Raw genomic sequence first — 12,180 nt, forward strand, 5'->3', positions numbered from 1 at the left:
TATGCCCATGAGAGGAGGGAATTTAAAGGACAGTTCACTCTAAAATGAATATTTTGTCATTATTTACTTGCATGTGGTTCCAAATCCATAGAACACAAAAGTAGATGTTTCCAAAATATCAAGCTCCAAAATTGCACCAAAATAGTAGCACATGATATTTTTGTTTGATGCAGACCAAAATTTATTTTGGCATTCTTCTCATTACCACTTGCGATGCATAAACTTTGAAAATATGGTGGTATCATGATATTACTCCTAAAAATAAAGGTTCTGGTCGGCGCCAATAGCCTCGTGGGGAGAGTGACGACATATAGTGCCGTTGCACTTCGAGCGACCCGAGTTCGACACTGTTCTCAATCCTGTCCCCCTCTCTCTCTCTCCCAAACTCACTTCCTGTCAGTGTCAACTCTATACTATCCTATCATAATAAAGGCAAAACGCAAACACGAATCTTAAAAAAATAAAAAGTTCTATATTGAATCAGCGGTTCCACGAAGAACCTTAAACATCCATGGAACTTTTCCATTCCACAAATGGTTCTTTATAGTGGAAAAGGGTTATTTAGATAATTCAAATATTTGTTCACACTAGCAAAAGTGGTTATTTTAAGAGGTATTCTCTGACAGGTTCTTTGGGGAAACCCAATTGGCTCTTCTAGCATTGCTGTGAAATCCCTTTTTGGAACTTTTATTTTTAATAGCTTCATAGCTTACCTGATTGAACTTTTGTTTCAAACATCTCGGGAACAATCTGCCTGGCAACACGTCGGCCATTCTCAGTTCATTTCATCTAACGTACCCCCTGCAGGCAGATACCGCGTGTGTGTTTTATGTAGGTACTATTCTGGCTCTCGTCTGTTTCCCACGGGTCTTCTCCGAGGATTCGAGTCCTCCAGCACTTCTCCCACATGGATCTCGATGAGTAAACATCACTGGAAGGCTAAGTTTACCCTCACACCTCTCCACACACACGCTTCTCCAGCTCCTACAGTATTCTCACCAGTCCTCAGAGAAACAGAGGTTGTGGGTATTTGCTGTACTTGGTAAGGGAACATTTTGTCCGATCACTGTCCTCTAGTGGTAACAGAAAATGTATTTAATGTCCAAGTTCATATAAGCAGTGCATGCTAAGGCATCATACTGTTTTTTTTTAGCCCCATAACCCCTATACTTTGATGACAGATTTCCTCAAAACTCTCCTTTTGGGAATGTTTGTGAATATCCTCATTTTAAAAACCACTTAGAAAGTCCATTAGTTCTAAAAATTCAGTTTTTGGAGTATGTTTAGGGTTAGTTTGCAGTAATTATAATTAGCATTGTAGGAAAACTATAAGTAAATACACATTTATTTCAAGTTATGCTTCAAGTTTAGTCTCTCACTGGAGAGAAGCCCAAAGAAAAACACAGTACAAACAGGCCGCTGTATCTTTACAACTTTAACATTATCTCAACACTCTTCCATTTCCTTCAGATTAGATAATGTTTGGTCTTAAGTGGAGCTGTTGGGTAATTATCATAACCAAAAAAGTCCCGGCGGATTGATTGACCGCAGCAGAAGACATTTAGGAGAGCAGATCCTCATGCAGCGATGAAAATGTTTACAAGGAGAGGCTCTTTACTGTTTCTCATTAGAGCGGAGAACTTTGTGGTGCTGTCGAGGAATATCTTGCGCAACTCGGCTCCAAAACCACAAAAGAATCCGTAGGGGTCTGGATCAGCATCCAATGCTGCAATAAAAAGGCAATTAAAATCCATGCGTTAGGAAAGTTCAGCCGGCAAATCAATTACGCTGAATAACTCCATCATTACTGAATCTTTCTGTTGTTTTCTTCTGCGGCACAATGAATGTTTTCCAGATTTAATTAATACTATTTAAAGTTTTCTGATACTCTGTCACATATTTCCACATGCTCCACCCCTCATGTGATTCCTCTCTTTCTTCTGCAGAACAAAACAACATTGCAACCCATTGGCTTCCATTGTATGGACAATTACCTTTCTAGAAATGTCTTCTTTTAAGAAGTTGTACAGAGCAACATGAGGGTGAGTAAATGATGACAGATGTTGTTCTTTTTGGCATGGAGGATCTCTTTAACTTCAACCAAACCCAACAAAGATGTGTCGCCAAACCTTATGTCTGCAATACTGAACACCCAAAATGATTGAGTGGCAGCAGTGAGCATGCAACAGAAGTGACGTCCCAGGACACGAGGGTACCAGAGTTTACTCATAAATGTGAATTCTTGTTTAACGACGTCTCGTTACGCAGGAGGCGCCTGTGCTTCTGAGAATTGTTGTCTCCTGGGCCTGGAGGAGGTGGCGGGGCGGCTGCAGAAGAAATACGGTGTCTTTTACCCATCCTGATCAAACTAGTTGTTTTCCATCTTAACCTGTTTCCCATTACCAGAACAACTGGCTGGCTTTGCGGAAGAAGAAAAAAACAGCTTGTTTCATCCTCTGAAAGGGTGTAGAGAACGTAAGCAGTGAAGAACAGGGATATTCATAACATTTGCAATGAGCTCACACTAAACACAAGCACTTAGCTTGTTATTCGTCTTGTGGCTTCGTGGAAAAACAAAAAAGTTTGTGGATTTTCAGTTTCATTAGCATACGCAACATCTTCAGTCAGATTACGCACGCCGCTAAATTGCCTGCGGACTGATGGCTTTCAGGTGTTTATATATTCTTCATTTATTTATTTGCACTGGAAAAGTAACAGCGGGACAGCATCATTCAGGCCCGTGACGCTTCGCCTGCTTTAACGAGGGAGCGGAAAGAAATAAGGCAAACATGTGTTGAAAATGGAACGTTTTAAAGAGGCTCAAACAAAAACTGTTTTGTCAGAATATGGTAGTAGGTCAGACGCAAGCTTAGCTCAGGGAAACTGGGCAAATATCAACAGAGGCTCTGAGGGAGACGGACGTGTGTGCTTAGCTTCTGGTGAAGTGTGCTCTCTGTTACTGGAAAACAATGATAGATTGGCTGCATGTTTCCACTTACCTCATCTCCAACTGCTTTTATATAACAATGTGTTTGAAGTCGTTTTTCAATGACAGTGTAGAGACAGAGATCTGAGAATTGTCTGCAAAGTTAGTAGTGTTAGTGTCTTGCTATAGACCATCTCAGACCCTGTCCCAAATGTTACACTTCATGTGGACGTGTGGTCATGTGGGCTTGCAATAGCCGCTGCGTGCACGTGTCTGTTAAGACCGTAGGGTGTCCAATTTGTCATTTTAGGTTTCAGAAGGGACCGTGAGCGTCCCCTTTGTGGCCGACATGAGCCCTCGATGCGCACTGAGCCCGCGAGCTCCACAGCAGACTTCTCTACCTGACAGTCAAAGCGCCATTATGTCACGAAAGTGTGAACTTGGGGATCCTTTTGGGACAGGGCCTCACTTACACTCCCAACATTATCTGTGTCATCAATCCTCACCACTCCCCTCTCTACAGTTTCTCAACTAACTGTTCATCATTGGCCCCTTCAAATCAGTGTTTGTGATTTGTTTATTGGTACTTCATTGGTTTGGAGCTGTTCTAAATGGTATACCATAGTTCACTCAAAAATGAAAAATCTGTCATTATTTACTAACTAATTATTATAGTCTCATTACTTGAATTGCATTAATAGCTTTCCTACATAAGATTGCAATGAACATCTTTCTTTCTTTCTTTCTTTCTTTCTTTCTTTCTTTCTTTCTTTCTTTCTTTCTTTCTTTCTTTCTTTCTTTCTTTCTTTCTTTCTTTTTTTCCTTCCTTCCTTCCTTCCTTCCTTTCTTTCTTTCTTTCTTTCTTTCTTTCTTTCTTTCTTTCTTTCTTTCTTTCTTTCTTTCTTTCTTTCTTTCTTTCTTTCTTTCTTTCTTTTAGTTGAGGTAAGATTTTGAGTGGAATTAAGAAATTAATAATTTTATTCCGCAACGATGCATAAACTTGATAAAAAGTAACAGTAGCCTACATACAGTTATAATGTTTCAAAAGATTTAAATTTAAAATAAATGTGGATCTTTTGAACTTTCTATTCATCAAAGAATCCTGAAAAAATGGGTCATGGTTTCCACCAAAAAATATTAAGCTGGTTTCAACTTTAAGACTAATAAGTAATGTTTCTTGAGCAGCAAATCATCAGCATATTAAAACGATTTCTGTAGGTTCGCGTGACACTGAAGACTGGAGATTGAAAATTCAGCTTTGCCATCAGACACAGTTATTTTAAGTAATATTTCACAGCTGTTTTTACTGCATTTTTAAACAAATAAATCCAAAATCTGGGTGAGCTTTAAGAGCTCCTTCAAAAACATTACAAATCTTACAATATTATATTTATAAATGAACATGAACCTAGATTTACAAATGCTGTAAAATTGTTTATTAGTACATGATACATAATGCATTCGCAAGACATTGGCATTCATATTTATGTAAAATGCTCTCAGATACTTTTACTTGAGGCAATTCAAATCTGGCTTTATTAGTCAGTACACATATTGATATTTGATGTGGTCATCAGTGCATGAGTCAACAAATATGCATACTAAAATGTGGACAAACACAAACAGATATATTGTAAATGCTATTTACGGGGGTGGGTGGGGGGGAAGGCAATTTAGTGCTACAGTGAGTAATAAGTGTACAGCCTACGGCCCAGGAGAATTGCACTGAAATTGAGAGTTGCACTAGTTACATATAATTTACATAATTGCGCTTGATGTGCTTTGTAAGTGTTCAGTCGAGGCTGCTGAGGAGACAGATGGCCGCTGTCGCTTTTACTCTCTCCGCCATCTGATACTGTGGCTTTTATTGTATTTAAAAGAACATACATTGATCGACTGCCGCATGTAGTCCTGGAATTACAAGACAATTTTTTTTAGCCTGTCAGCGGGTGCAATATCTAGTATAATATAAAGAAATGTCTGTTTTTTTAGTCAGAAACATAGTTCTGAATGCACAAACTGGCTTTTCGTCCACATAATGGTGTTGTTATGAAATCCACCATCTGGGTCTAACTGGTAAAGCCTTTAAATCAACCTGAAGATTCGCCACGTCCGAATTCACATATTATATAGTAGGTAGGCCTACTACATTTGATTTGAAACTACTTTGCATAGATAGTAAAATGTCCATCACATGGGCACTTTTCACCTGTTTTATGAATACTATGAATTCGGATATGCTACTTGGCTCACATACTGTTTTTCGCCTACTATTGTATGGAAGTAGTCTTATTTGGATGCAGGGATTGTTTGCTTTATTGCTCTCTGCTGGGATATGAGAAAGTGTTTTAATATCGAAAAAATTACCCCCATCACCTTTAATCAGCTTCACAGGGTTTGAGCTGCACACCCAGCGTGAGCAACAACACGGTGATATTATTAAGAGTGGAACAACAGGATGTCTGGAAATTAATATTAAAACAATTCTAACTCCTGTGACATTAGCACGCTGGTTTAACAGCAGGTCGTTTGCCTGTGTGTGAGAGGCTTGAGGCCTTCGCTCTCACAGAAGGTGTTCCCATCAGCCTGCTGTCTTCTCGAGTCCCGCCGTAGCTTTCAGTGACTACAGCGCGGGCCCTTATGAGTTATAACGGGGTCTTGTGCTGATTAGGGTTAGGTATCATTCGGATTTTAGATTCCAGTTCTGTTTAGTGTTGGGACCAAATACATTCTGTGATAAGTTGATTTACTTTCTAATGAAATGTCTGGTTTGCATGTCTGTTGATGGGTTTAGGTCAGACTGTGAGACCAGTATGCAAACAGCTAAACACAAGATAGGCCTTGCTTAGAGACCACCTTAATACCGTTTTGTTATAATGACTAATATAAGTATTTCATTGCAATGGTCTTTTAAATTCATTTTGAATTTTTATGAGACTTTTCTGTTTTCTCATTGAGTATTCCAGGGATGTAGTTGGGTCTGTCCAGTTATCCTCTGGTGTTGTGACCTGCATAAAGCTCAGAAAGAGTTTAGTCTTGAGACGAGAAGGCCTCACACTCCACCTGTCACTGGGGGAGGAAATTAACATGTCCAGGTTGCTGGTATTTATAGATATGCGAGAGATATTTAAGTACTTTATTTTGACCCAGTATTTGACTACACTAAAATGTTCTCCTTTCTTAATGATAGCCTGCTAGTGACATTTACATAATAAGTACCTTTTGGGCTCAAATTCTGCTCCCGCCAGCACATCGTGCCTTTACTTTTTTATGGGCTATTAACAACAGTGATAAAAATATGATCAATTTGAGATGTGTTTGTCAGTTGACAAGGACACTTCAGCTGTCGGCTTGTTCTGTTGCTGATATGGCTGTGACGTAATAGAGGTTTAATGAGATGACAGGTGCTTGACAGTTCAGGGGTTATAAGGCTTGACTGACAGGATTCAATGGTTTGCCATGTTGTTTTAACCGTTACAAAGAAGAAAAAGAACATTTATTGTTGACAGCGTGTTATGGAAATTTTACTTTTTAATGAGTTCTTTTACTTTTAGATGGGTACAACTTTTATTAACATTGAAGATGTATTGTTTACTCATAAGAATTTAAAGGAATATAATCATATAAGCAAAAAGCACATTATTAAAGATATAAAACCAAGCTTTTAGAAAAGTATAAAGTTAGGACAAACTTTCAGGAACGAAATGTTCTCTGAGTCATGTGAAGGCTGACAATATGTGTGCGCGCAGTTTCGATCAGCAGTTGAGATCTGTAGCTAAAAGCAGGAAACTTTTTGCTGACATGACAAGTGTTCTGTCTAGATAGAAATAATGTTGGACATGAGATCATGAGCACATGAGACCATGAGCTAAGAAGTCTGGGTTTAAGGTAACACAGTTTTCAAAGTTAGGGTATATACCATTGGCGAAAGGGACTAGCCTTCGCCTTCTCATGTCAGATGCTCTCTGCGTGAGAATGCCATGGGCCTTCTCATATCAGACGCTGTCTGTGTGGGAACGTCTTATTTCATGCATGAAATAAAATACTTTGTTTAAACTTTTGAGAATCGACTTTGTCTCCTTCATCCAGGTTTTTGAATATTGATAATTTCCACAACACAGCACTGCTAGAAAAATAATCTAAATAACTTGATCTTTAATCCTATCATTCATATATAACTGTATAATATAATATAATATAAACATATTTTATAATTTTAAATACTTAATAGCCATAAAGATAAGTACAATCAGCCAGTCCTATTACATTCACTTTCTGGTGAAAACAACAACACACACACATTATTGTTGATGTTGTTAATGTGTATAAAGATGTGTTGTTATAATAGATAACAATCATATTCATCATTATTATTGTTGTTAATATTGTATTCTTGTATAAATTACAGCAACAACAATAATACATATTTATACATATATTTTTTTCTGGTGAAAACAACAACAAAACACACACATTATTGTTTATGTTGTTATAGTATATAAAGATATGTTGTTATAATAAATAACAATCATCAAATCATCATCATTATTGTTGTATTATTGTATAAATTACAGCAACAACAATACATTGTTGTTGTTTTCTCATATAAATAACAATAAAATATCTGACAATTATTATTATGATTGCTGTTATTAATGTGTATAACTATAATTATTATTATGATAATTAATAATAATTTAGTAGTAGTAATAATAATAAAGTATTATTATATTATTTAATATAAAGTATTATTAATATTATTGTGTTATTGTTTTTGTTGTGTATAAAGATTGTTGTCTAAATGTGTATAAATATGTATTTTTATAATAAATAACAACAATACTTTATTATTATTATCATTGTCTTCATTGTTTCATCATTATTATTAATATTGTAACAATTGACAACAACAAATGTTCTTATTATTGAATGGTCTGATTGGTCCGGAGTCTACATTATTATTACTATTATATTGTTGTTGTTGTTGACGTTAATGTGTATAAAGATTTATAAATAATAATAAGTATGATTATTATTATATTATTACATATAATGCGTCTACAGTCATTGTTATGCTTCTTTGAGCCATAAACTGCGCTGACCCCCTGTGAATATGTTCTTTGAACCTTGATCGCAGAGGCAGAACAGCGATTCGCATTCTGTGTAAGTGTGCTTGTTGACCACACTGAGGGTACAAACGACCTTGAGGACAATCAGAGTGCAAGTGTCCCTTGAACTCTGGGTGTGTTGTTTTTCTGGTACAAACAAACTAAGAAAAGTAAGGGACAAAGATTGATGTATCCTGGGGGACCGTAGTGTGTCCTGCAGTGAACTGTGCTGAAAGCTGTGGCCTCTGTCCCTCTTTGTGTTGTGATACTAATGCACATTTATCAACACTTGTCATAACAGTGTTCATGTATCCTTGTTTGCTCATTTGAAAATATATGAAAGGCCTGATAAACATCATATTTCTATAATAGAGACTAGATTTTTTTTTTTTCAAAAACTTTTTATGCGTTTTGGCCGTTCATTCACATGAAAACAGCATTTTGGGGCCTGTAAACGTAAACCCAATACGGGTTTCAAAGTGCAACTTTTTGAAAACGATATAGTTATCGTCTCTGTGTAAACTACAAAAACACGAATTTGTGAAAACGGTGACATCATGCGTATTACGTGTTCAGTCTAATAGGCGCGTAGTGTTTCTTCACAAACTCACATCGCCACCTACTGGACTGGCATCAATAATACAGCGTTGTCGTCTGTACTCGAAAAACGCAAAGGAAAACCATTTCCGTTTGTAGTACATTGTTTTCGTGTAAACGTACCCTACATTTTAAGTTTCTCTTTGTATTTTTGAAAAATTTTGTGTATAGACTACAATGATGTCAAAACAATCCCCTTTCAACAAGGATCCGCGAAAATGACTAAAAGCGTTGTAGTGCCACAACATGCCAGGTGTTCATGCCAGGCCAGTAGTTGGCGATGTAAAGAAACACTGTAGACTGAACACATAATACGCATGCGCATGACGTCACCGTTTTCACAAATCTGTGTTTTCGTAGTTAACATGGAGACGATAATGATATACTTTTCAAAAACCTGCACTTTGCACCCGTTTTCAAAAGCTTGTGTTTTCAGGCCCCCAAAACACTGTTATCGTGTAAATGACCAGCCAAAATGCATAAAAAGTTTTCCGTTTTCCGTTTAAATCTTCGTGTCGTGTAAACGGCCCCTTATACAGAATATCCTGTTTCACGATATGGGAGTGTTGATTTTAAAACTAAAGCTTCTTTGACTTTTAATGAACTCTCTTTATCTTCGTTACATTGTCTTTTTGTTGTTTAAAGTGCTTGTTTTTATAGAAAAACTGAAAAGCGACACTATATTTGTTTAATCTCGTATCACCTGGACGCGCACAGTCTGGTCTGCTATCATAGGAAGTGGGTGAAAGGCTGTACAGTAATCCTCTAAAGCAGATACAGAAACGCTCTTAGCTTGCTTAACACACGTAGTAAACGAGAGGAAGTTCAGCAGGGGACGAGCCATGTGCTGATTTCAGGCAGCAGTAGTGTTCAGAAAACAGCTTACATAACACACTCTTGTTTAGTGGCTGGCTTTTCTGCAGGGTTTGTCTCTGGACTTTTTCTTCAGTGGTTCTTTGCAGCACCTTAGAACCCTTTTAGCTGTATATAAAATGTTTTTAAGTTGACTATTCTCATTACATTAGGTTTCTTCAGGCCAGTTTAGTGGTTCCAGACATCATCTGTTAACAGAAGAAGCCCATCTGGGCTCTTTGAAGCAGCGGTCCATAGATGTTTTGTAACCACTGTTCTCCTACAGCATCCAAAGAAATTATTTTATGGCATCAGACAGTGTGAAACCATATTTTTAATAGCACATGTCCACTACGATGAGTCCAAAGCTGCCAGAGTTCACTGTATCTGAGTGGTTGCTTCAAAATTAGGTTATCAATAAATCAATAAATCAATCAGCTAAGTCAATGGCATTTTTTCCCCAGGGACCGTGACATATGTTAATATTAAAAACATGCTAAATTAATACAAGTGAGCAGTATTACCTGAGTAGTGGCATTTATAGTATTTACAAAACAACACTTATGCCTGGCCATTACACAGTTTTTCAGGCAATATGAGAAGACTAGAGAATGCGACACCTCAGTGTTTCTTCCAAAACTAGTTTTGACCAAAGTTTTCCTTACAAGCTTAAAAATATTTGGCAGTCATAAAGTCAATCATGCAAACAGGTTGACTCTCTGTGTTTGCCCTTTGTCATTACGTAAGCACCCACTGGCACCATATGTGCCCTCTTCACCACAGTACAAGTATGAAACTGCTCACTAGTGCTTGAAGACATGTGAGTCTCGCTTGGCTTCTAGTGCACCATCTAAAAACAAAACACGTTTACTGTCAGTAAGCGCTGAAGAGGTGAGTTAGCTGAGGCAGATTTGATCCCCTCCACTAAAAATACACTGTGTGACTTCATACAGCCGCAAGTGGAAAACAACAACAACACCTCGTGTGTAAGCCGGGTCCAAGATGATCCTTAAAGTCCTGTAGTCCATTTCAAACCGTGTTTTTGAGATTGTTTTAAGGAGAAAATACAGAGTAAAAGTGTTAACTGATGAATTTGCACATGGTTTGTTTTAAAGCATATATATCTATCTATCTATCTATCTATCTATCTATCTATCTATCTATCTATCTATCTATCTATCTATCTATCTATCTATCTATCTATCTATCTATCTATCATTCTAATCTATCTATCTATCTATCTATCTATCTGTCATTCTAATCTATCTATCTATCTATCTATCTATCTGTCATTATAATCTATCTATCTATCTGTCATTATAATCTATCTATCTATATATCTATCTATCTATCTGTCATTCTAATCTATCCATCCATCCATCTATCTATCCATCTATCTATCTATCTATCTATCTATCTATCTATCTATCTATCTATCTATCTATCTATCTATCTATCTATCTATCTATCTATCTATCTATCTATCTATCTATCTATCTATCTATCTATCTATCTATCTATCTATCTATCTATCTGTCTGTCTGTCTGTCTGTCTGTCTGTCTTTCTGTCTGTCTGTCTGTCTATCTATTTATCTATCATTCTATCTCTATCTATCTATCTATCTATCTATCTATCTGTCTGTCTGTCTGTCTATCGTCTATCTGTCTGTGCTATAAATATGTAGTAATATAGTTCATTTTTAATAATACTTGCATGCTATGTTATTGTAATGGCCAAATAGGCTTGTATAAGCAGGCAGAAAATCTTATCTATTGTTTTGACCTATTTGACTGCCTATTATCAGTACTTATTGTACTTGTTGGAGTTGTTTGACTTAATTGTGAATGTCTTGTTTTTTTTCTCATGAGCTCTGGACACACCCTGGAAAAGTTGCAGAAAAAATACTGGTTCAAAGTCTTTCTTCCCTCTCATACATTTAAGTTAGAGTGGTTAAAAGTTAATCCAGGACACAGAAATATTTTCACAGGCTCATAGTTTATTTATCAATGAAAAGCATGAATCGGGTAGTCATTAACATTTTCATCACATTCAAATGCTTGATATGCAATATGAGGACAGCATTTAAATCCCATATTAAATTGTCAGCAGCAGTAATCTTATCAGAATAATCTCACAACACTCATGCCATTTGAGATGAGTTTATTGTAGGCTATAATAGTGCTGTTATTAAAATGTGAAATAAAAAGCTCCCTTCATTAATGATAGTCACATTAATGTTTGCACTTTGAACTCATCCTCACCGGTCTAAACAATCTTTCTTCGCCAGATCAGATGCACTGATATCACAGCACCGCTGCAAGAGTTAAAGCTCCTCGAGTCGGACAGTTGACAGAAGCAACTGTGTACTGTTCTGCTGTTCATTGACGACAAAAGGCAAGAGTCCTGCCTCCGTCGACAGCTCCACCAATCCCAGTGTGTGGAGCAGGCGAGCCTTCAGCAGCCTTCCCCAAATCTACTCTTAAAGCCCACAAGACAAGATCGTGTGACAGCAGCGTAATAGCTACTATAGAGGAGAGCATGATCTGCCATGAGACCCTTCAAGTCTCAAGGGCACATTTAACGGCTAATGAAGCATTCTTTAGCGAAGAGAAAGGGATCGTACTAGAACTTTAAACGGCAAGGATTAATCCGATTTTTTTTTACCGTGAGGTAAGTTTGATTGTTTTTATGCTTTC

General features: G+C 37.1%; 1 protein-coding gene across 5 annotated transcripts in view; it reads left to right on the forward strand.

Annotated features, from left to right (window-relative positions):
• The first annotated feature begins 11,586 nt into the window (after nt 1–11,586).
• The window catches only part of klf15 (Kruppel like factor 15), a 40,109-nt gene continuing 39,515 nt past the window's right edge, over nt 11,587–12,180 (forward strand). For 3 of the 5 annotated variants that reach the window (XR_013794803.1, XR_013794804.1, XM_079587695.1), the window contains exon 1: nt 11,588–12,154. The gene's annotated coding sequence lies outside the window, so the exon portion shown is untranslated. Of the gene's footprint in view, nt 12,155–12,180 lie in introns of all 5 variants that reach the window. The other 2 variants (XM_079587696.1, XM_079587694.1) reach the window with 2 other exon arrangements.

Source organism: Phoxinus phoxinus (assembly GCF_949152265.1).
Source record: "Phoxinus phoxinus genome assembly, chromosome: 18".
Lineage (NCBI taxonomy): Eukaryota > Metazoa > Chordata > Actinopteri > Cypriniformes > Leuciscidae > Phoxinus > Phoxinus phoxinus.